Source organism: Microcebus murinus, chromosome 11 (genome assembly GCF_040939455.1).
Source record: "Microcebus murinus isolate Inina chromosome 11, M.murinus_Inina_mat1.0, whole genome shotgun sequence".
In the NCBI taxonomy this organism is placed as follows: domain Eukaryota; kingdom Metazoa; phylum Chordata; class Mammalia; order Primates; family Cheirogaleidae; genus Microcebus; species Microcebus murinus.
In genome coordinates, this window is record NC_134114.1 from 29,422,974 (window position 1) to 29,448,063 (window position 25,090).

Here is a 25,090-nt window from a genome sequence, read left to right on the forward strand (position 1 = left end):
CTTCCACGCAGAAGTGAAGGCAGTAAGGGAGAGATACCAAAGTTCAGGAAACGACTGGCTGTGTGGACAAGATGGCGTCGTCTCAAAGTATAGCTGGATATATAGTCAACCCCTTTTTCTTCCTCCATTTAACAAACATTTGGTTGGCTGAGTTATACAGCTTCCAGCTCGCCTTCAGAAGGTCTCTGTTTATCTTAGCAAGGACAATTAAGTGGCAGGAATGTGTAATATAGTGAAGCACTGCCAAAACAAACAGCTCTCTTAAAACGTTATGTAGAAGTAGCTATTGTTGCTGGTGTTTCTGCAAAAGTCAGAAACCACTTGCTAATAGCTTAATTCCATTTCTCTGCAGACAGGCTGATCCTATTGCAGAAGAGCGACCATGTGGTCTGCTGGTTAGAGAGAAGTCCTGGAAGCCAGAATGAGCCCATATTTTTACAGCATAGCTGAGCACTGACTCACACTGGAACCCAGGGTTATATCGTTTAACCTCATGGGGCATGCTGTCCGTCCAGCTGGAAAAATTGGTAAGATGTGAGGCTGGACTGAAAATCATTTGTGGTGCAGCTGGGTTGCTTTTCTAAGGGGTCGAGGCTGAGACTGACAGGCCTGACTGCAGAACAAAGCCTTGCAGACTGTGCTGGGCAAAGGTAAGCCTCTCAAGACACAATGAGAGTTCAGACTGGTGAGCTTATTCTACAAAGGACAGCGAATCCTCTCTGCTGAATTGATAGATGAGTATGTCCAGTTTCTGTTCCCATTCGGCCTCAGTCAATAATCTTATTCCTCTATAAAATAGATCTTGCTTGAATCGAGATCCCCAGCACACCATCACACAGTGACTGTGCTTGGCAGGGTGAGTACTTTGTGGTGTCTGTTGTCATCCTTGCTACAGGGATCTGCAGAGTCTGCAGGGACTTAGGGTCAGAAAGCTTTGCTGATGCAGGAAGCAGGCAAGGGGAGTGAGGAGCAAGCCATTCCCCTGAGAGAGAGTTACAAAAAAATACATGCACCTGAGTGTGAAGATGATTGATTGAAAATTGGTAAAAGAGAAATCAATTTGAGGAAGGAAATGTTGATCCTCATAGGACATTGAACAACCGGTATTGCCTGTGGCGTTTTAAATACACCAAAATGTGTCCCAGGGATGGTGGCTTCAGGTCCAGGGTCTGGGATTTATAATATCTTGGTAGTGCAGGATTGGCCTTTGAAGGTGAGATTTCTGATAAAACCTACAAAGGTCCAGATAGGTCAGATGTAGTTTACTTTTAACCATCAAGGGAGTTTCCAAAGGGCCTGGGAAACTGATAATAGTTGTGCTCGAATTGACTCTTCTATTCCCGAGGCCAATCATAGTTGTTTGGTGTCTAAAATACCTTTTAGTTAGGCTATCCCTAAACGGATCAAAGGAGAATTGTTTGGGGATAAATAAACCATTAACTGGGGAACAGAAATAAGTCAGACTAGTTGTTTCTGTACTAACTGCTGTTCACAATCCACAGACACCAGCTGGTAGAGCTGAGCATATTTATCTCTTCATATTATCATGGATGAAAACTGTTATCTCTGTAAGAGTGACTAAAAAGACATTCAGGAGCATACGAAGTCTGGCCTCTGCTTGGTAATTCTGGGCGTATTTGCAGGCCCTCTACCTTGATGTTTGAAGCTTTTCACATCCTCCGTTGGAAGAGTACTTAGTGCTACCATAACTTCCAAAGAATCAAGAGTATATATTGCTAGCTTCCTGGGGCAAATGAGATTAATGGAGCTAAAAGAATTATGAATGAGAATAAGCAGATAAATTCAAAGGAAGACCAAAGAATAAATCCTTAAGAGTAGTACTCTGAGCCTAATTTACCTTGGTAGAGAGATTGGGATGGCATTAGAGGACTTCCTAAGAACCCTGAGCTCACATGATTGACAGCCACCTGCTCATTTGTTTAGCAAGCATTCATTTATAACCAGCTACTTTCATAGAACTGCCATAGGGACTACACAGGATTTGAAGATGACAGGCAGCATTGCAATCTTAAATGCATAAGATTTGAGCATGTACACAAAGTATCTATAATACAAATTAATATATACATGCCAAGTTAGTAATTCTGAGCAATATATTATGGGCATTTTCATGACAAAAAAGAGAGATTTAGATCATATGAAAAAATATTTATTTAAATGAGATTGAATTGGAAAGAATAGAAAGCGAGAGTGTTCATGACAAAAAGAATAGCATAAATAAGAGACCAGAGGGCTAAGAATGCAAAGTATGTTGTGTAGACATTGGTTCTATGTATGGGAGGGTTCATTTAGAGGAATGTAGGATATAAGATTGGTAAGAAGTTTTGCACAATAGACTTCCACCTATAAATATTAAGAATAATTGAGTGAGTTATTCATTTTTTGATTCATTCAACAACCATTGCTGGAGTACCTTATATGTGCTTGGTCTTTAGCTAGGCTTTAGAAATTTAAAAAAACTAAGAATTTATCCCTGCCTTCATGGCACTTATATTCTCGTGAGGAAACATTCTGTAAGCAAATAATCAGCCAAAAGTGCTACAGTGGAGGTATGTCCTGTATACTGAAGATAACAAGAACTGTGCATAAATATTAAAGTCTAGTTAGCTGAGTTGGTTGTCATAGTTATATGAGTCAGCAATTATAAAACTGCTATTAGTATATTCTAAAATTTAACAAATATATTGAGGATAATGGGGCCAGATTTCTTATTGTCAATGAAGGGCATGCTGAATTAGAACTGGAAGTATCACTATTAACACATGGTTTATTTTATCTGTGTAAATAGACATATTTACCTATTTTATAGATACTTGGGTTTTCTAACTAAAGCAAAGGAGAAATAGATACATAATTTACTTCTGTATCTATATATCGACAGGTATATAGATATATTAATAGATGTTGTATCTATATCTAGGATATAGATGTATGTATACATAGGCCTATTTTTTATGTACCTGAGAAGGCCTAAAGCAATGACATCTCAGTAGCAATGAGCACATTTAACGCGCAGATCTTGGTTTTTAAATACCACATCCTTCTCCATTAAAAGAAAGCTGAGTTACTTGGAGAAATGACTGAGTCCATGGATAGGACACGAAAAGTTCAGAATAAGCCTGGAATATTTTCTTACGCAAGAAGTTAAGAAAACTCAAAACATAGGGTACAAGAGGAAACTTGAAAGGGCTCCCACTGCCAAATCTAGGATAAGTTTAGCATCCAAATAAATAATATTTACAGATTGCCTATTGAATAAAATAGAAATCCATACGTTCATACTGGTATGTATGAATGAGTGAATGAATGAATGAATGAGGAAGGAGGAAAATCTTCTCCTTTTGTAGAATACCATGAAATAAAGGATAAAAGAGTTAAAAATCACTTTACACACACCCTTACAATAATTGATTCAGCAAGAATCATCAATAGATGCTAAAACTAGTGGGCAAAAGCTTGATAAGAAACAACATACCTGCAAAGTCTCAAAGTACATTTTCATGAAATACTTATTAATAACAGAGGGAAAAGGTAAATTTAAAGAGGAGAAACTGGCGAATACCTCCTGAACCTTGTAATCCAATTTAACCTTAGCAGTAATTAGGCAAACTGATACCATGTGCCTACCCATGAGATACACTAAGAGGAACAGCACATGATGTCTGTGGTGCTCTTGCAAAAATGCTTCAGCTCACTCTCATCATGAGCAAACATTACAGATACCTAGGTCAGATTTTCCTCCTTGGTACTCCCATATTACTCTGAGCATATTTCTAGTATTGCATTTATTATATGCACTACAAGTATGCCTTAATTAGGTCTGCTTCCTCCCAGACCGTGGTTCTTAGGGTCAGGAACAGACTATTATTTATCTTTGTATACCTCTAAACATACTGCCTTCCTATGCATGACTCTATCGTAACATTTATTATGTTGTATTTCAAATATTTATTTGCATGATTTTCTCCCTTGCTTCAGTTAGAAAACTGAGCAGTGGCTTAAACAATAAAGGCACTTGATTACCTTATAGAAAATTAGGTCTGGACGTGGGCAGTTGCAAAGTTGGATCAGCATTTCAATAATGGTATGGCACTGGTGAACATCTCTATGACAGGCCTTCCCTTCAATTTCAGGAGGGCTGAAACAGCTCCAAACATCAATGTCTCATATAACAGGGCCTTAAGAAGTAAGGAAGGAGGTGGTTGTAGATGCCCCCATAAGTCTCATGCCCATGCTCACTCTTGGAAAAATTATAAATCATCCCTTCTGGCCAGACATATTATTACTTGAACAAAATCAGGGTTCTGTTAACAAGAAAGAGGGAGGGACTCTACTGAGTGGGCAGCCTTTGTGCCTGCTGTGCTCCTCTACAAGACTGTACATTCTGTGATGGCAGAAACTGATTGCTACTCATGAGACCTCACAGTGGTTGCTCAGTAAATGTTTGTTGAATGGATAAAGATGAGCAAACATGGGATGATATTTTTAAAATAACAAGCATGTAGCAAAGCTACAGAATTGTGTACCTTCTTACCGTCTTGAACCCTTGCTGCTAATTCCTTCCCTCAAGGTAACTAGAAAAGAAAGATGAAGTCCTAAAAGGGTTACGTTTTGCGTGGTTAATCTGGCATGAGTCAGATGGAAAGTGGGAAATTTGTAGGCAGAGAGCCTGGTGTATCTGTTAAGATGCTTCATATTTTAAAATATCAATAGTTGAAATTGTGTACAACATAAATGCACAGGAAAGGCGAGCTCCCGGTGCTGCAGAGGAAGGGTGGCCATCCGAGATTCTGTTGTCACACCAGATGCCACTCAACCAGAGGAGGCAAAGGAGCCAACTCTTCTATTTTTTCGGAGCAAGGAAACCATTTCCTAAAGGCCCATAGTAGATCTCCCTTCACTCTTCTCTGGATAGAATTGTCCATTCCTAAGCCAGTCACTGGGAAGGGGACCTGCAAGTCTGGTTTGGATTAACCCACTCAGGGTGGGCTGGATGCCGGGGAGAACATCTGCATGGTTATGGGTCTATGGGTCCCGTCGAGGAGTTAATGCCATGCTGTAGGTTAAAAAGTTTCAATGCCTGAACTTGTTTTATTTATTGTGGTAAAAACAGTTATGAAAGTAGGACATAACAGCTATTTTGAAGAGAGAATGGTCATTAATTAAATATGGCAGAGCAAGTGAAAGGGAGAAATCAAAGAGGGTTTGAGGTTAAATTTCTTTTCAAAATTGATGTATAGCAACATCAGAAAGACGGGGGAACCACTTACTGACTATTTCCAGAAACTTGGAAACTATTCCCAGACTTAGAGTTCAGTTGGGTTTACAATGAACAAACAAACAAAACCCAAAGTAACCAGCAGAAGGCAGGACTCAGAGCATTTTATTATGTGGTAAAATCGGGTTAAGGTCAGCTAAGAACAACATACGCAATAAATAATTCATGTGGTTTACAACCGCTTCATCTCCCAGAAGTCTGAAAAAGTGATAAGGAGAACAGTTATTCTGCCCCAGATTCTGATCAATTGAGACAAACTAGTTGGTTACGAAAACAGCAACTAGGAAGAAAGCAGCAGCTTAAGCTTTTGGGAAAACAGGAAAGAATAGCATCAGCTCAGCCAGACATGAGCTTTCAACATTAGGGGGAGATTTTCAAAGTTCAGAGAAAACAATAGAAGGTTGGGAGACTCCCATGAAGACATTCAAACTACACTTCTATGCAATGCTGATGGCCCAGGACAGGAAGGGGACATCAAAGTCAGGTGGCCGCCCAAGCTAACTCTCTGATGACCTCAGAATTTAAAAGGATATCCATTAAAATATGGAAGGAGTCACCATCACAGGGTGGACAAAGCCTTGGCCATCAAGTCAGATAAAAAACTGGGCGTAAATCCTGCCAATGACTCTTAGTAGCTGTGCGCCCTTAGACAAGTTGCATAACTGCTCTGTGCGTTCACCTCCTACCTTTATTTAAACTGTGTGTAGGAAGTCCTTCTCCACTAGATTGTTGTAGAACAAAAAAAGAAAACTTAGGGCACGTTGATATAGTGCCTGGCACAAAGTAAGGGCTCCATATATACACAATATCTGTTGCCGTTGTAGAAATAATAGAAGATTATTTCTACCTTTTAAAATATTTTTAATAAAAGGAGAGAAATTATGAAAAAAAGAAACATTTTCCATAATTCCATTTTCTATATAAGTCTCCTTGGCATGCTTAAAGTGTTCAACCAATAGAGAAAACACCAAAGGAAAATTTGAAATCTGTTCCCACTAAGCCTGCCCCACCTCCTCCCCCCAAATGTTACCGCTGCTAAGAGTTTCTTATGATTACTTCCAGAAAGGCATTCCAAAGTTTTATTTTTAATTAAATGCTAAATGTAAGATGCAAAAATAAAAAATGAGGTCAGTCAAATAGGGTGTGTGGTACAATATAAATTAATTACAGAATTAAAAGAGAACACATTTAATTATTCTCTTTCTCTCTCTCCATCTCTTTCTTCCTTTCCCTCCCCTGCTCCTCCCCTGTCAAATAAAAGGGTGAAGCTCGCTGGCCTGAGAACTGAAGATCCATGGAGCCCAGAGAAGAGCTGGCCTATGTACCTGGCAGATCTAACTGAGATCAAGCTTACGGGCCAGAGTGAATTTTATATCAGAGAACTGAGAGGACCCAAAAACAAAATTATGTAAGTGCTGCTCATTGTGTTTAAGAAACTTTGGCCATAGAAGGAACTGGATCCCAGTTTTCAAAAAGTGGATCAATGTAGATGCCTCAAATTATTCACTACAGTATAGAACTTGAGTGACCTTCTAGAATAGGTTGTTAAATAAGATGTGAATGGCTAGAAAGGGAGATTCATAGAGCAAAGTTGGGCTGGATCAACCTCATCCTCTTTTCTGACAGGTACAATAGACAAAGACTCAATAAGGCATGTAGACATGGTGGATCTATCTGGATTTCATGAAGTAGTCAGCGAAGTTTCTTATGCTATCCTTGTGGGGACGTGGAGAATATAGTCTGAGGGGCAAAGAGGTTCACGTGGCTTTCTAATTAGCTGAACCACTAGAGGCAAAGGGGGCTGACCAATGACCCTCATCACTCTGGTGTCCAGAAAACATCACCCCCCTCATCTTACTCAACAAGCACGTGGCTGGCAGGAAACTTTAGTGTTCTCGGATGTACTGTTTTAAAGGGAGAATGTGTTTTAATTTACATGTGTAAATAGAAATTAGCTGTTAAAAAGTTTAATATCCTTTTAATCTATCCCCATATTTGTCAAGATAAACTCCGATCATCTAAGGTTCTTGTGCTAGATTGATTACAACACTGGCTACATTTATTCACCCCTTCCTATACATGTAGGTTTTGCAACAAGACCTTGTAGTTCCTCCCAGCAAGAGGTGGTCTATGTCCCTTGTGCTTTGAATCTGAAGTGGTCTTGTGACTTGCTGTGGTCAGTAAAATGTGGCAGAAGCAATGGCGTGCCAGCTCCAAACCCAGGTCTGAAGTGGCCATGTGTGTTTCCACTCTCCTTGGCAGCGCTGTGGGAACAAGCCCAGGCTAGCCCGCTGTAGGACGAGAAACACTTCACCTCAACACCCCGCCGACAGCCAGGAAACTGCCGGCACGTGAGTGAGCCCACCCAAGACCAGCCAGCCCCTGACCTGCCACCTGACCCCGACACGTGAGCAAGCCCAGTAGTGACCATACAGGTCTGGACCAGCTCAGCAGAACTTTGTAGCTGACCGGTTGACTCGTGAGCAATAATAAAAGCGTATTGTCTGAAGTAGGTTTTGGAGGCGGTTTGTTATGTAGCAAAGGCGTTACAGCCCGCACATACCTGTCCCGCGTTAGCTGTTGTCTTGCTTCTGCGACACTCATGTTCCATGCTGCAGCCATGCCGTGAACAAACCACATGTCGAATCCTACGCAGCTTCATCTGCACCCCTCATCCCGTTTCATCTGGCTCATTCCTACTCATCCTTCGAGATTCATCTCAGGCACCACTTTGCCAGGCACCATTCCTGAGCTCCCTGTCCCCAAAACTCTTCCTGTCCCCAGGTGAGTGCCTCTCCTCCTGTGCACTGCCATTGCTCCTTACCTGTGCCTTTGCCACGGCACTTATCCTAGGTTACAGTCATCTGTTTACTCAGCTTTCTATTTTTGTTTCATTATGAATTCTTTTGAAGGTAGAAATCTTGTTCTTTGTCTGTTATTTTAACAACTAGTACAATTCCTCAAAAGCATCCAGTGCTCTCTAAATGTTTGTTAAGTGATATGAATTAAATATTTTTTTAAAATAGAGCATATTTAACCTGTAAAAGAGAAGATGCAAAGGAACTGATAGACTTACTAAATATGTCATTAGCTTGGGAACAGCCACAGGTTACCAGTTAGATTTCGATTGGTCCAGAGAGTGACCAGTTGATACATTTTAGCACCTTTAGCCATTTATCTCTAGCAGGTAACATGTGTTCCTCAAAGCAGATGTCACCACTGATGAAAACTGTTACATCTGTAAGGTGAGGTTGGAAAGAACCCTGAGCACCCCCATGAAGACTTTCTTTTGGATGGAGACCAAGATCATGCAGTACGAAGTCTGGGAGGCCTATCTTCCATCCACAATTGAGTTATGGATTCTATCATTGTTAAGGAATCAGAGAGAGGGAATCCTAAATACAAGACAGTGAGTGCACAGACAACATTTATTAATCACCTAAAGGAAAAGACTTCGAAGCAACATAACCATGCTCTTCAAATCATTTTCCTAGGGGTTGTCATATGGAAGAGCAACTTAATCTCTTTGGTTCCAAAAGGAAGAGTTCAGACCAATGGGGGCAAAATTCTGACAGGTACATATATGGATTTTCTAATAATGAGATGTGTTTCAGAAAATGAACAGCTCTTGAGAAAGAGTGCTTTCTTTGTCCCTGGGATGTCCAAAGAGAGACTGGTTGATAACTATATCAGCAACGTTGCGAGAAACTTTCATGCTACGGGAACAGATGGAGTCCCCTCTAATTTGTTATTCATCAAAAGATGGTTCCATTTGGAAATTACCATGTACCACTTCCCAAGAGCTGTCTGCGTCTGTCACAACTACATGTACAATTGTTGTAAACATATGTGATGGTATCTGCCTAATTCCAAAGACTTCCTCTCCACGCAAAGAAGTACCTCTGTCTCATCATATTTGCTAGAAAACCCCACCCCCTGGCGAGAGTTGACCGACCAGGACCAGGGGTAGACATCTGATACCAGCCTGAATTGCCAAGATGGAAATTTGGGTGCTGCAGGGGGACTGGTTTCTGGCATGCACATTGAGGGATACAGAAAGCTGGCTTGCAGAGAAATACAGTAATAAATGTTGATTAAGCAACTACTGTATGCCAGGCACTGTTCTAGGCATGGGCAAAGATTGTTTCTGTAGAAAACAAACCAGACAAAAATCCCTAGATTCATGAAACTCACATTTAGTAAGAGTCTGGAAACAAAGATGAGAGGCAGAGAGAGAGCAAAAGAGCGTGGCCCCTGAGGGCTGCTTTTGGGTTCTGTGAGCTACCCTAATAAACGTCCTGCTTCGCTTACACTGACTGGAGTTGGTTTCTATCATTTGCAATCCCAATGGTCTTAACTATGACCCCATACGGGTACGGTGACTCTGTAACCATTCTTTTTACAACCATTTTGGGGCAGTAAGAGAAAGGGACCTTTTTAACATCAAGAGGTCAGAAGCTAGTGGAAGAGAATGAGAAAAATGTTTCTAACCATTGTGCCATATAGCAGTTCTCTAATTTAGGGTCTCGGGGGTTTTTGTTCCCATAATAAGGAAGACAGAGAGAAGCTGTTTCCCCAGATATTCAGGATGGCAGAGCAAAGGTTATATGATAGGCAGAGCTTTATGTTCTCTACCGTATCCAGGTATTATTATTTAATATTTCTACATAACTGCATGATAAGCAAGGAAGTACGTTCTCCACCCAGGCTTACAATAATAAATAAAATCATTCCAAAACAAGAAGAAAAAAAAAAGTTCTTTCCCCCAAGAGCTTAGAGCGGAGAGGCAAGTGAAACAATACAAGACAGAGATGTGATCTGAGATGAGTCCAGGGAGTTTTAAATAGACCGTGTCAGAACGTGGTTGGGTTTCCAGGGGCTTTTTGAGACAACAAAGAGAAAGCTATTTGGACAGTGGCCGGCTGGCGTGTTCAGCAGAGGGTGCAGGTCCCAGGACAGTGTGTACCCTCTCCTTCAAGGAGCCTCTGTTCCCTGGGCTTGTAGTTTTGGAATCTCCAACGTATTAAGTAAGGGGGTAAGAGATTTTTTAAAAATGCACCTTGCCATTTCGCCAAATGTGCTTTTATTTTAATGACTCCTACAGTGAGATGCAGATCTTCTTTCAATTTTCTACTTGCTGATTAATTTCCTGTTGACTTTGAAGGTAACCGAAAACCTTTTGGACGAAACAGAAATAGCCTTAATGCAAGTGATTCTTGGTAAATGGGATTGAGTCACTTGAAGCCAGCCTTTGGGGTCTAGCTTTGAGCCCCCGGGTGGGTAAGTGGTTTTGGCACTTGTTCATTTAAAATATGTTCATTCACAAACATGTTCAACATAAAGTCATTCTTCTCTTGCTTCCAGTGTCCTGGGAGGGTCCACCTCGCGTTCATCTCCGGAGAGCAGCCCGTGCTGTGGAATCGTCTGCCCGCAGTCTCCCACCCAGCCGTCCTTCTTTGATCTTTCCCATCAGACTTGACATTTTCCTCTCTCTGCCCACGTTCAGGTTCTGAAGTTTGATGCATTCCAGCCAGCTGTCACTAACTGCTTGGATGACAATATATTTATGTTAGTCATGTACAGCTGAGTGTGAACATAAATTGTGTTACTGCCCCTATGGGCATCCACAGATGAACCCTCGCCTTTGCAGGGCAGGGATGTTTAAGGGAAAAGGCAGTGGATGGGTTGTTCAAAGACTCCACTCTACTCCCAGTTCTGACGCTAAATGGCTGGATTTCTGGGCCAGACACTTTACTTCTCAGAGCCTCAGATTTTTTTTTTTTAATTCAGTAACAACAGAGGTTTCACTAGATAATTTCTAAAGCTTCTTCCTTCTCTTCACGCTATGAACTTCTATTCCCAATATGAGAGGGAGATATTTGAGGAGACCTGAAGTCCCCCACGTCTCGGAGCCAACTGTGTTGTTTTCTGCCTCTTTCAGCCAGATGCCAAGAGATCCTAAGTCACCTTCCAGGGACTGTGACCCAATGTTCCCAGCTTTTCCCTTGGGGAAAGTTCCTGCCAGAATTATGTGCACAGAAAGACACATGCTGTATCCTGGGTAATATTCCTAATATTAGTTTCCTGATATTAATATTATATTAATATCAACATTCCTATTAACTTCCTAATGCTCAAGTAATACAATGTGACTGCCGACAAAAAAATTTAAAAACTAAGAAACATAAAAACACACAACCTTTAAGCTGCGACTGAACTCCCTTCTGCGGCATTGCCAGCCCCTCGTATCCCCGGGTGTGTGCTTCCAGCACGGCTCTCTGGACAGTGGTCCCCAGCCTTGGCTGCACAGGACACCTCCTGAGGAGCTTTTGAAAGTCTCAGGCCCAGGCTACCTCCTGACAAATCAGCCTTTCTCCCTGCAGTGGGACCAGACAGCAGTATTCTGAAGAGCCCCGAAATTCCAGTTTTCACTAGAATTGAGGACCCAAGGAATATCTGAGTTGGAGCTGCGTTGTCTAAGCCCTGCTCGGTTGAAGGAGTTACTTTGGCTTTCTTCTCTTCCTCAAACTCTATCCAGGTTAAGGAGACTGTTTTATCACTCTGTTTGCCTGGGGAAATCACACTTTGTACCTTCTATTGCAACATCTTTTACCTTGAATAACCTACATGCTGGCTTCCTGGGTGTCCCAGGCCCCTTAGACTAGGATCTTACTATCCTCTAATAAGTTAAATTAAATTTCTTTAAGCCTAGTGTTCACCCAATATATCTGATGATTTCTGGGCAGCCTATTTCCATGAACACCTCTTCCTGCTTCCACTAATTTTTTTCTGTCTACTCTGTTTGATTTCCTGCAACCATCATCTGTCTTCCTCGTTATTTTTCTCCCTGATCAACACTATACTTATTGAATGGGTTGCAGAATTACTGTTTACTCTTTGGCCATGTCTACTCAAGAGGATTTTTCATCTTTTTTCTAGCTGGTAGGTTCTCTTTTTCCAAATTCCTGATACTTATTTTATGCAGGAAAATTCAGCTTTCCACATCCTAGGCTAAACTAGCCTTTGGCTGACTTTAACACATTTCTCTGCCCAATCGCTCAGCTAAATAAAAGGCCAGAAGCACAAAGGGGGGCCCAAGGGTTAACATTACATCCTCCTTCAACCTGGTTGTCCTTTCATGGCTTCCACCTGTCTGTCCTCTTTGTTCTGCTGCACACATGCTAGTCTGAAATCAGCTGCTTGATTCAACAATCAATCTATGATTGATTGGCACCAGATCACCCACTATGTGATGTCTCCACTAGGTGCTGGTGGGGATAGCAGAAATGTCAAAATCAGAGCTGGGAGGGAAGGAAGGACAGTCTAGCTGAGATTAATAAAATCAAGACCAGCCTCCTGTCCACTGGGGGGATGGGGGGAGTAGTTCATGGTGGGAGCTCATACTTCCTACATTCACATCCAGAAGCACAGTGGTGCAACCTTGGGCAAGTTACTTAACTTCTCTGTGTTATTATTAGCTCCGGGGCTAATAATAGAACCTGTCTCATCATGCTGAATGGAATAAATGAACAAAAACATGCAAAGTAATTGGAACAGTTTCTAGTACACAGTACATGCTAAATTGTTTCAGGACCCAGACCATGGGTTCCGGAGCCAATTAGGAAAAAACAGAGAACCCAAGCCTTTAAGTTCCTGGATCTGTGTGCCTCTAACTCTGCCAGGTGAACCCACAAGGGCTTGCCATCTAGCTGGGTAAACAAAACAGACACACCTGAAACCATCAGGGGCCACTATTAAGGAATAAAGTGACAAAGCAGCAATTCTCAAGTTTGACTATGCATTAGCATCACCTGGGGAATTTTTCAAACTCCTGATGTCTAGGCCATACCCCAGACCAATTAAATCAGAATCTTTAGGGGTGGCACCCAGGCATCCATATATTCTAAATCACTCCAAGTAATTTCAATATGCAGCCAAGGAAGGAAATCACTGGCTGGAAGATCTTGACACTTTGACAGGCAATTTCAATTCAAAGAGGTGATGCAGTTTACTCCGAATCACTACAAGTACTATGGAAAGCCTGAACTTGACCAAATTTATGACTTCTCATCTGGCCATTATCTTTCTAATGCTATCTTTGATTAGGCCTTCATTATGTGCCAGGCTGGACACCTCTTCTCATATACTGCCTCATTGGTCCAACACAATAATCCTATTAGCCAGGACTATAATTAGCCCCACCTTAGAGATGTGGAAACTAAGGTCTGGAGAGAGAAGTCATTTGGCCAAGGGGACACAGTTCATGCTTGACAGATCTGGGACTCAAACACAGACCTTCTGACATAGAGCCCCGGAAGCAGACTGCGAGCCCTTCTTGCTGGTCTGCCCCTGAAATATCCTTTCTCAGAAATATTTCTCTCATCTGCCACCCACAATCTGAGGGCAGAACTCTCCCTAACTTTTTTTTTAACTTTTCCCACTTAAAAATTCTTCAGTACAGCATAGGGCAAAGCACTGTCCTCACCGGCTGTGTGTTCATTCCCAATCTTCCAGAGCATAGTTATTTTGCTCTCAAAAGTCTTCATCAGAGGGATTTGCATTTTCTTTCCCTTTCTAGGGCCAAACTCCTTTTTATGGGTGTGTTCATTATCAATTGCTGTGTAATAATATTACCAGAAATTCACTAGCTTACAACAACACACATTTATTATCTCACAGTTTCTATAGGTCAGGGGTCCAGGAACAACTTAGTTGGATCTTCTACCTAGGATCTCACAAGGCTATAATCAAGGTGTTGGTTGGGGTTGTGGTCTCATCTGAGGCTCAACTGGGGAAGGACCCACTTCTGAGCTCTTTCAGGCTGCTGGCAGTATCTAATTCCTTGCAGTTGTCAGACTGAGGGCTTTAGTTTCCTGTTGGCCAGAGATGCCCCTTAGCTCCTTGCCATACCATACTCTTTACAGGCAGCTCACAACATGGAAGCTTTCTTTCTCAAAGGCAGAAAAGGAGAGTGTCTCCTCACAGGGTAGGAAATGCAATTGAATAAAGTCCCAGGGGACGAAGATTGTGAAGTCTCCTCACAAACCGTCTTCCACAACAGGTTATGGACACCCCCCTGCTACTCATTCTGAATGTTGCCTGTTTTTCCTCACCTACACTCCCCCACTTCTCAGTTTTCCACGGGTTACCCTAAATTTGGAGTACAAAGAGAAATGAAATCTATTCTACCCCCAACCTTACTGCAAGGAGAGGGAAAGGCATTTTGGTGGAAATCCTTTATTGTCACTGAAGGAAATACAATTTGACAAGGTAACTCATGCCAAGGAGGGGCCAAATCTACCCCCTTCCACAAAGGGCTTCAGCACTAGTTTTCACGAAATAAAGCCAAATATACATAAATTGGAGGAATATGAATTTTTTCATGCTACTTAAATGGCTATATTTAGAAGGAAACTAATCCTTGTTATGATGAGAGAGGTTTAGACACAGGCCAGAATAGAAGCCCCTTTACCCATTCCCACTTGCCAAAGCTTAGGCCTATATGGATACCACCCCTTCTCCAAGACAGTGGTCTCAGAAACCAGAGTTCACCCATTTTTCCTGCTGGACTAGCAGATGGTGGGCCAACAAGAAAGGCCATTGTAGAGGATGCCTGAGGTTTCGAATCACAAGAAAGGACCAAATGGTAGGGCTTGATTATTTTTCTACGCAGTAGTGGGTGTACCTTAGCAGGAAGAGTAGAGGCAGAGACATGAGCATATACAGATGCTCCTTGACTTACGATGGGGTTATGTTCCAATAAACCCACTGTAGGTTGGAAATATTAAGTTGAAAATGCATTTAATAAACCTAACCTACGGAACATCAGAGCTTAGTCTGGCCTACCTTAAGTATGTTCAGTACACTTACATTGGCCTAAAAGTGGACAAAATCATCTAACACAAAGCCTATTTCATAACAAAGTGTTGCATATCTCATGTAATTTATTGAACACAGTACACTGCAGAGTGTTGCTTGTTTACCCTCAAGATCACATGGCTGACGTGGAGCTGCGGCTCAGTGCTGCTGCCCAGTATCTCAAGAGAGTGTCCTACCACCTGCTATGTATTTCACCTTCACGCCACCTTAAAGTCAAAAAATCCTACATCAAACCATCATAAGTCAGGGACTACTTGCATATCAGAATTGGTTTTAGCTGTAAGAGACAGAAAATTCCTGAATAAGACAGACTTAAACAAAAATGAAGAATATTTCTCTCTCGTGTTCAAGAGGTGTTATGGTGGTTAGAGTAAGGTTGGTAAATTATCCACAGGGCAGAAAGCCTTCTCTATCTTTGTGCCATGGACAATCTCTATTTTCAAAGTAGCTTCATGGTCCAAATGGCTGCTAGAGCCCCAGTCATTACATCTGTCTTCCAGTCAGTAGAAAGGAAAAAGAGAAGACAATACTTACTCTTCCATTTAAGGACATGATATGGAAGTTACACACACACTTCTCCAAACATCCCATTGCCCAAAAGGGATTCACGCAGCCACACCTAGCCAGAAGAGAGGCTAGGGAGGATAGTCTTTATTCAGGGCAGCTAAACATCTATATGATAATCAAGTGCTTTAAAAAGGGGTAAATGTCTATTGGTAGACAAGAAGCAGTCTCAGCACAAGTGTGGTAGACATGAAGAAGCATAATTCAGCTTCCACCTCCAGGAAAGGCTCATTGCCCCAGCTGTTATGGGTGCGGATGGTGGGCAGCCTTCAGTTCTAGCCCCTCAGGTCTTCCTTGGCTGCAGAGAGGTACCTGGCCCATGGGTTGCCATTCTGGTACATGTCCACATTCAATGGCTCATTGAGGTCAGGGGATAAAGACCAACCTTTCAGCCTACCGTGGGACAATGCTGACAGTCCACTTAAGCTCCAGAGCTCCCCTTGGGGCTGGCTGAGGTTGCTATTGGTAACTCTATGTTCTACTTCTCCTTCATCCCATTCCTACTTTCTCCATCCCTTTTGCAGATGTTGACCCCAAGGGAACTGCCTAATAAACATCCTGTGCCCAAACCCTGTCTCAGAGTCTGCTTCGCCGGGAACCCCAACTGCAAGAAAAGGGGGACGAGGACATAGAAAGAAACTGTAGGAAGTAAAGAGAGAAGAGGTAGGAAATAGGGAAGTGTATGAGGGATTCTGCATTAGTCAGCGTTCTCCAGAGAAATCGAACCTATAGAATAGAGATGTGTATATACAAGGTCTGTCCAGAAAATATCCAGTCATTGTTAATATTAACATAACAAGAATGGTTTGCATGACATCAATGTAACCTGACAGCCAAGGGGAGCGGACTGGGATCTGCATGTGTGAGCAATGACGACTTCAGTGTACTCATCAGTGGGGCACTAGATACGTGAGCATGTGTACTGTGTGGCCGTCGCATTCTAAAAGGCTGATGAGTAGAGCAACAGCTCTGCATCAAATTTTGTGTTAAGTTTGAACATTACTTCATGAAAACCATTTGGATGCTTCAGAAGGCTTTCAGGGATGATGCAATGAGTGCAGTGCAAATAAAAAGTGTGGCACAAACACTTCAAAGATGATCAAGAATCTGTTGAAAGTTATCCACATTCTGGAAGGCCTGAAACTAGCAGGACACCTGAGAATGTTGAACGTGTCTGGGTTAGATTAAGAGGTGCTGGGAGAACTGTGTGAGGTCCCAAAGGAATTGGCTCACACTATTATGGAGGCTGGCATGACCCTAATTGTTAGTGTGGGCCAACAGGTTTGAGACCCAGGAGAGCTGATGGTGAGGATGAAGTCTGAGTGACAGTCTGGAGTCTGCAGGAGACAGTCTGCAAGAGAATTCCCTCTTGCTTGGGGAGGCTGGTCTTTTTGTTCTACTCAGATCTTTAGCTTCAGTTGGCTAAGGCCCACGCTCAGTAGGGGGCAATCTGCTTACTCAGTGTTCACCAATGTAAACGTTAATCCCATCCAAAAATACCCTCCAAGTTGACACATAAAACTAACCATCACAGACAGCCTCCCAAGGCCCAGGAAGCTCTCTTATGGAACCTCCATAAATCTCCCTGTACTTCCCCATCATATATATATGCACAAGCCACACAACACACACACACACACACACACACACACACAGGCCTAGGTGGTGGAAGTTTGCACCTAGGGAGGTACAAGAGAACAAGCTGCTGGATTTCATCATCCCTTCCCATGCTCTGTAAAGCTGCAAGACTTTGCAGAGTCCTTGGGTAAAGAGCCCTTTCAGGCACTGCATATTAACTCCAGGAAAGGTTGGGATCCAAAAGAAAAAAAAGAAGAAGAGAGAAGAGTGCCTCTCTCCAACCAGAACAGGACATGGCAGCAGCTATTTAGTAGATTACCAGGCCATGGAGCATCTATGTGCAAACAATAACCAAGCCAGAAAAGATCATTCTTCCCTATTCTCCATGCCTCAGTGAGAACAGAAGAGATGAAGTCACCAGTAAAGTTTCAGTGGGAAAGGGAACACCTGCCTGCCCAAGCACATCCTCCCAGCTCAGGGCCTGTCTTGGCTCCTAGCAGGTTTCTTTGCCTAACTCCATCCATTCTCCTGCTATCCTTACATATATTCATCCTCTCAGAACTTCCTCTTGTCTCTGTGTAGATCTAAGTTAGATGTATATTAGTGTCATTTCTGCCTTTTCTGTTAGATTATTGGCAACTCAAGTTCAACCTACAAAAGTCAAGGATGATTCTACTGTCCATGTACATTTGAAAAGATTGTAAATAGAATGTACGTAATAAGTTACAATTATTTCCCTGTCCAAAAAAACATATTCTATATATATTCTATAAATGAAAGACACGGGAAAAAAATCAATTGCTTGTCCTGCATTTCCTCATTGGGATTATGTCCAAAACACAGTAAAATATACTCAGAAGACTTGAAAGATAGTTGATTGCTGAGCAGGTTGGCACTGATTAAAAAGCCCAGCACTCCTGGAAAACTGAGACTCGGAGGAATAACGTGATTTGTCTGTTTCCAAACAGCTAGTTAGCTATGGAGCTAGGTTTGAACACAAATATTGACTCCTGTGATATGTTGTAAACATCACTCAGGTTTTCATGGCTTCTCATTTCCATTCAGTAAAGCCCTCATTTTTATAAAAACAATATCACATGCAAATGGGACTTTCCAGTGTTTGTTAATGGATTGAGAAACAGTACTTAACTTCTCACTGAAACCCAACTTTTCTTCTCATCCCATGTACAGTGGGACTCTCAGGGTCCTTTCCAGGCACAGAGCAAAGAAGAGAATTCTGCTAATGTTCCCTATTGATTCCTTGGGGTCAGCCCAAATTGCCCCAACCTTTAGGGATTTGTAATCCCTGACATTGTATTAGATTACTCAATGGCCATCCCCTCCCTTCCACAATCCCCCCTGAAAAGTGCAATAAAGCACATCAAAATGACAGATTTAGAAAGAGGTTTAGTGTATCTTCTCAAGACAAGTAGAGCTAAGTATCTGGTGTTGCAAACCAACAAAGGCCCACACAACCCCTCCCTCCAGGAAAATTAATAATACATGAGGATTTTCAGGAATTGCTAGAAGTATGACACCCACCCTTTCCAGATTTCCTGGAAGAATCTGATTTCTTTCTAAAGAATAAATTCATTAAGCATGTAATGAAAATTTGATTTGATTTTTAGACCTTTGCAAATGTTTCATATTCATCAAACTATTCATGAGAAAAAATAATCCTGTGCTGGACCTCGTGTCCTGATGGCTTGTTTGGAAATGTAGGGGCCATAACCCAATGTAAAGAATGAACTGGGAGGGAAAAAAAGCAGCCTGAGTACCTGCATGCAGCCCTGGTCTTGGACTCCTCTCCTCCCTCTACCCTAGGCCCCCAGGTTATGGATGGCAGGAGGGCAAATGTCTACACTCCACTGCGACACACATGCATGGGGAACATTCTTTCTTCCCACAAAGCAAATTTCATATTGCCTTTTGCAGAAGATACATCTGACTCATTTTCCCCTCTGAGGGTTATGAGATGACCTGCTATAGGCCACAAAGTCAACTGAGTCATGAATGCTGAATTGCCAGTTGTGCTCATTCAATCATATTTAACATTCAGATGTTCCATGAAACCCCAAACCCACAAAAACAACCCTACTGCAGGGCCCAGACCAGATCAGCAATGGAGGGGGTTTAACTGCTGTTTTCTCGGCTGTTTTCCCTGAACCCCGTTATTCCTTCCCCAGCCCTCTGGCCAGCATCTCCCATCATTCTTCCCTCCTTTCCATCGTTCCCCCCACCAATCCCTGCATTTCCAGTCCGGTCAAATCTGAGTTTAAATGTGCGGTGTGATTTAATCTCTTTCTCGTGACCGCTGTCAGTTCCTGGCTGTGGGACAAGGATCTCGCCAACAGTCCTCAGCCAGGGTGTCCTGAGTTCCCCACCCTCTCCGTTTGTCACTTTCCAATTCATTTCCTGTAAGCTCTGACCCTTTCTTGGGAACATTAATTAGCTGTGATGCTTTTTTATCAGGATTCTAGGAAAACGATATCGGTATGACTCACACTTCTGCTGTTTAAAATAGTGTTAACTATACGTGAGTGAGGCACATGAGATTTTTTGTAGGATGCTTACTGTATACATTTATGACCTTCTGTAACCATTCTGGGAAAGAGAGAAAAAAACACACATCAGCACCACTTAATCAGGCTTTGCCATATCACTAAAACACTTAGAGTGAAAACATATGGGATGAAATGTCTTTAAAGATCTCACAAATGTCTTTATTTAGGAATACAACAGATTCCCTTTAGTATGCTAGCTTTAAGAAGAAAGTTAACACCACCCTGTGCCTGATTAGAGGGTGATTTTACAGTCTATATTGTATCTATCTAAGGGATTCTCCAATCTATACAATCTGAGCTGTGTTAAATCAACTATGTAAATTTATGTGGACCACGGTCTAAATTAATTCAGGCTGAAATATTAATAAATCAAACTTTAGCTAGACCATGATTTAATTAAAAAATTGAAAATATGACTCATGGCACTTAAGTTTACTGATGTTTACTGCCAAAAGCAGAGTCATTGCTATGACAGAGATAAATGTAGGAAAGGCTGATGGATTCCTCAAGGTTGAAACAGACAGAGGTATCAGGATGGACACAGCATGGTAGAAATGCCTACAATTGCTCAAATGAATGTCTTTAAGGCAGCTTCAGAAGAAGTAAATTTACAACGTAGTCATGAAAATCCATAGATATGCATTTTTATTTTCAGCCTGGCTCTGAGAACTGCAGGGATGGTGAAAGGTTGCCCCAGGGGCACCAGGGCTGTCAGGGAAGGACTCGGACCAGGATTGGGGTATCCCTACACACGGACCTTGCTCAGGGAATTGGGAGGGAGCTGGTGCAAACCTCTGAATGAGCTCAACCTGTGAGCTTGAGTTTTTCTCCCAAAATTCTTGAAAAACTTATAGAAGACTCAGAGAGAAATGCAAGATCAAGGATCTTAGGATCAAGTTTTAAGATCCCCCAGAAATTCCCTCAAAAATGGCCAAAGCACATGGCCAAGAGCCCCACTTCACTGCCAGCTGTGATCAATTAGGAAAGGGGAGGGGACAGAGGCCAGGGGATCTCACCTCCTGTCAGCTGATCTGATGAGGCTAACCAACCCCTGCAAAGGTGAGCACAGAAGCTCATCTTCCTTCTCTTTTCTCTCTTCCTAGCCGCCTGCAATAGATGCATGGGTTAGCCTAGGGCGCCACCTAGCAAAGCCAGAGCGTACTTACCAAATAAGGAGCTGGGAGGTTTTGGGGGTTTTGTTTCAGTTTTTTTCCACAACCAGAAAAGGGGGTTTCCATTTCATTCACAGAGTTCTAGGAAAGGAATTTATATTAAGCCTTTCTTGCTCATGATGGAAAACATTTATTTGACTCTAATGAGAGAATTTGGCCCAAAGATAATACTAATCAAAACTTATGAAGACAAACATTTAGTTCTCTAAGCTTGCTTATTTTTTTCTCTAATAACAGCTATGACTAGGCAGTTTTTGTTTCCAGAAAAGAACTTAATTCTATCTTAAGTTAATTTTTCTTGAACTGACAAAGACTTGTTTTCTTCTCTTTTCCTTTTTTTCTTTCCCTCTGTAGGTCAGATTTACCTCCGGATGATGCCTTCAAGTCCCGAAGGAAACTGAGGCTCACCAAGGACACAATTCTATAAACAAGGACAGTTGAGTCAAGGGACATTCTGACAATTTTACAACGTCCCTTTGCCCCTTAGGGTTTGGGAAACTGAGCTGTGGCTTCCCTGCTCCCACAGCCCAGCCTGTGAGGAGACACGTTGCGCACACCAAAACTGCCACACACCCCAGACAGATGGAAGCCCCAGAAAGCGGGAGCAGCCCTGCCCGTCTGAAATGTACGAATCCCTGTGGAAAACAGAGACTCAAGGATGCTTCGGGGAGCTTCTAGGCACAGCTGTTCTGATGACCACACGGGGAAGAGACAATGTTTTCCTTCTCGGGCGCTGGAGCCAAATGCCTGGTTTCAATGTTTAAACTCCAGGCACCTGGTTCTCTACACAGTGAGGATAATTCTAGTACCTATTTCAATCTTTTGTGAAGAGTAAATGAAATAAATCATAGAAAGTGCTTAGAATCAAGCCTGGCACATGGCAGGCACTTAACAAATGTTAACTTGTATTTAATCATCCTAGAATTTAAAGGAACAAACTTCAAGTTTCCTCACATTCTAATAAACCAGTCATGTTTTTTGGCCCCATCCGAAGCAGTCTTAGTTAATTAGTATAAATTAGTAATTGTGCCTGTGTGGCAACCCTCAATGGCAATTTCTTTTGGATACCCCCACATGGGCAGCAGAAACAGGAGCAGGTATACAGCATTTAAAAATTCTTTTATGAAGAAGCATACAAAAAAGTTTGAAGAGCATAGCTCTATCTCAAATGGATGTTCAATTAGTGCAACTGACCCACTGACAATCAAGGTTGTTTCTTTTCACTTGCCATTATGATCATTCTTCAAACCCCAACCATATCTGGTTGATTCAGTGAACTTTCCTGTATGTGTCCATGGCAATGAGGCTTTTTCTCATTTTTCATTTATCAGATTTTAAATTTCTTGAGTGCAAGCATCCTGCCTGGTTACTTTATACCCCCAAGCAACTAGAAACTGTCATGTAATTTTGGATTAAACACCTAGACAGTTTGAGAAGTGGTGCCTTTTCTGAATCATGTTAGTATGACCAAGAGTCAGATATTATTAGTTAATTGAATTGACACTAGAGTCAGAATAAAAGTAGTCTTAATTTTTGGAGCATCTCCTAAGGGTCAGCCTCTGTGTATTGTCATTGACTTTGGTCCATTATTGTGTTCCGTCAATGCCTCCCAAGAATCAAGTTACAGTACAACATTATGAACAGCCTATTTCTTAGGAAGTGGCAAACTCATGCTTTTTCCCACAAGGTAAACGCCTGAAGAATTTACCAGAAAGCCTTTGACATGGCAATTAATGCCAGTGAAATAGCACTTTTCCTTAGAAGTCATGGGATTCATATCAACACTTTTAAAGCTGAAGTCATAGTGCAATGCTTCCTTGAGCTCCAACTGATCAAGATAAATGAGATTGTGCTCAGACATTGGGGATAGGAAAAATGGCTTGACAGCTTTCATAGGTCTAATATCTCCATACTTCACATGGCTTTTTATTTAGACCTAATTAAACTGCAAAATAAACATGAGAAATATCAATTTGATCTAAGAGCAGTCTACACTCTTCCTATTTTTTATGCTCATCCCGCCCTCATGTTTGTATACTCACATTCTCATCTGAACTAGGACCAAGAATCTTCGTTCTGAAAAATTCTTGCAAATTCTTTATAGACAGGAATACATAGATATACTAAAGACAAAAGACTTTTTTGACTGCTATATTATATAGCATTTGCTTCCCAGTCCAGTTGCAGTGTTTTGTACCAGGCACACCCAGAAATATAATCTTCATTGGTTTGTATCGATGTACTCAGGTAATAGCGATAGCAATCCCGAGATCTTCTGACTTCCAAACAACTCTTTGTAAGTGAAGAGTTTGTTCGTGGCAATTTGAGCACAGAGTCTCCTTCCACGATGTTATCAGATAGTGCTGTAGTAGAACTGGGACAGAACCACTGGCTTCATGTACCTCCATACCTAACAGCTCTGGTACGTCACAAGGATCTAATGAAGTATAATGCTGTATAAATAACCTATTTGACTGTAAAATGTGATCAAGTATATAAGCACATACACTTAAAGATACATGACTTCACGTATTCAATATAATTCCAACCAAAATTCCCATGAGCTTCTAGGGAAACTTGACGAGCTGATCCCAAAATGTATATGAAAGAGCAAAGGACCAAGAATAGGACACTCAGAAAGAAGAACTATATGGGGGAATTGTCTTCCAGATATTAAAATTATTCTAGAGCCATAGCAATTAAGGTAGTGTGGCATTGGTGGAAAAAATATGGATGGATCAGAGTAACAGAATACAGAATCCAAAAACAGACCTACACATGCACAGAAATTTGACTTTATTTTTTTCCTAGAGCTGGCATTGCATTGGGGGAAATGTGAATTTTTTCATATGTGGGTATGGGGAAAACAGATTACCCATCTATTTAAAAAATGAAGTTGGACCTCTTATACCACACAAAATAAGCCAATTTCTAGTATCTTAAGGGATTAAATGTAAAGCAAAATTATAAAATTTATTAAATATTAATATGGGGATCATTTTATTTTTAATAAAGTAGATTAATAAGGGTATCATTTTATATCCTTGTTTATAAAGACTCCTTTGAAAAAATATATAGGTTATAAATGAAATGATTCTTAAAATAAGGTCAACCTCATTAAAACTAAGAGTTTATGTTCCTTAAAAGACATTATAATGAAAGTAAATGGCTGAGATAGAAACTGGGAGAAGGTACAACATAAAAGATTAATCTCCAGAATGTAAAAATAACTCCATAAATTGATAAGAAAAAAAAGAACAATTCAAGTGATAAGTGGGCAAAAATGTTAAATGTGTATTTCACAGAAGAGGAGAAAGAAATGGCCAAAAGTACATGGAAAAGGCTCGATCTTATTAGAAATTAGGAGAAATACCAAATTAAAACAACAATGATCAGAACAACCATATTACAGTTACCATACACACAAGAAGAATCAGGATAATACCCAACATTACTGAGAATGCACAGCAATCGTTACAACACTTTGGAAGATAATTTGGCAACATCTAGTAAATTCAGAAAGTAGCTGAACTCTTTCACCCCGTAATCCCTATGTATATTTCCTAGAGAAGCGCGTGCACTGTTTACTAGGAGGCATATATAAGAATGTTTATAGCAGTACTGTTTGTAATACAAAAAAACCCCAAAAACAGACCAAATGTTGATAAACAATACAATAGATAAACAAACTGTGGTGTATTCATAATAAATACATCAAGGAAGAAGTCAAAATACTACACACAATAGGGACAGAATTCAGAGAGAAAATGAGTTAAAAAGCAAGTGGTAGGCCGGGCGCGGTGGCTCACGCCTGTAATCCTAGCTCTCTGGGAGGCCGAGGCGGGCGGATTGCTCGAGGTCAGGAGTTCGAAACCAGCCTGAGCAAGAGCGAGACCCCGTCTCTACTATAAATAGAAAGAAATTAATTGGCCAACTAATATATACAAAAAATTAGCCGGGCATGGTGGCACATGCCTGTAGTCCCAGCTACCCGGGAGGCTGAGGCAGAAGGATCACTCGAGCCCAGGAGTTTG

The 25,090-nt window shown here is 41.5% G+C and overlaps 1 long non-coding RNA gene across 1 annotated transcript; it reads left to right on the top strand.

Moving 5' to 3' along the window:
- Positions 1-433: 433 nt before the first annotated feature.
- On the top strand, positions 434-8,940 carry LOC142873785 (uncharacterized). The gene is made up of 6 exons (XR_012921762.1): positions 434-650; positions 800-856; positions 6,561-6,707; positions 7,562-7,650; positions 7,918-8,083; positions 8,510-8,940. It is a non-coding gene; the product is annotated as an uncharacterized LOC142873785 (long non-coding RNA).
- Positions 8,941-25,090: the final 16,150 nt, after the last annotated feature.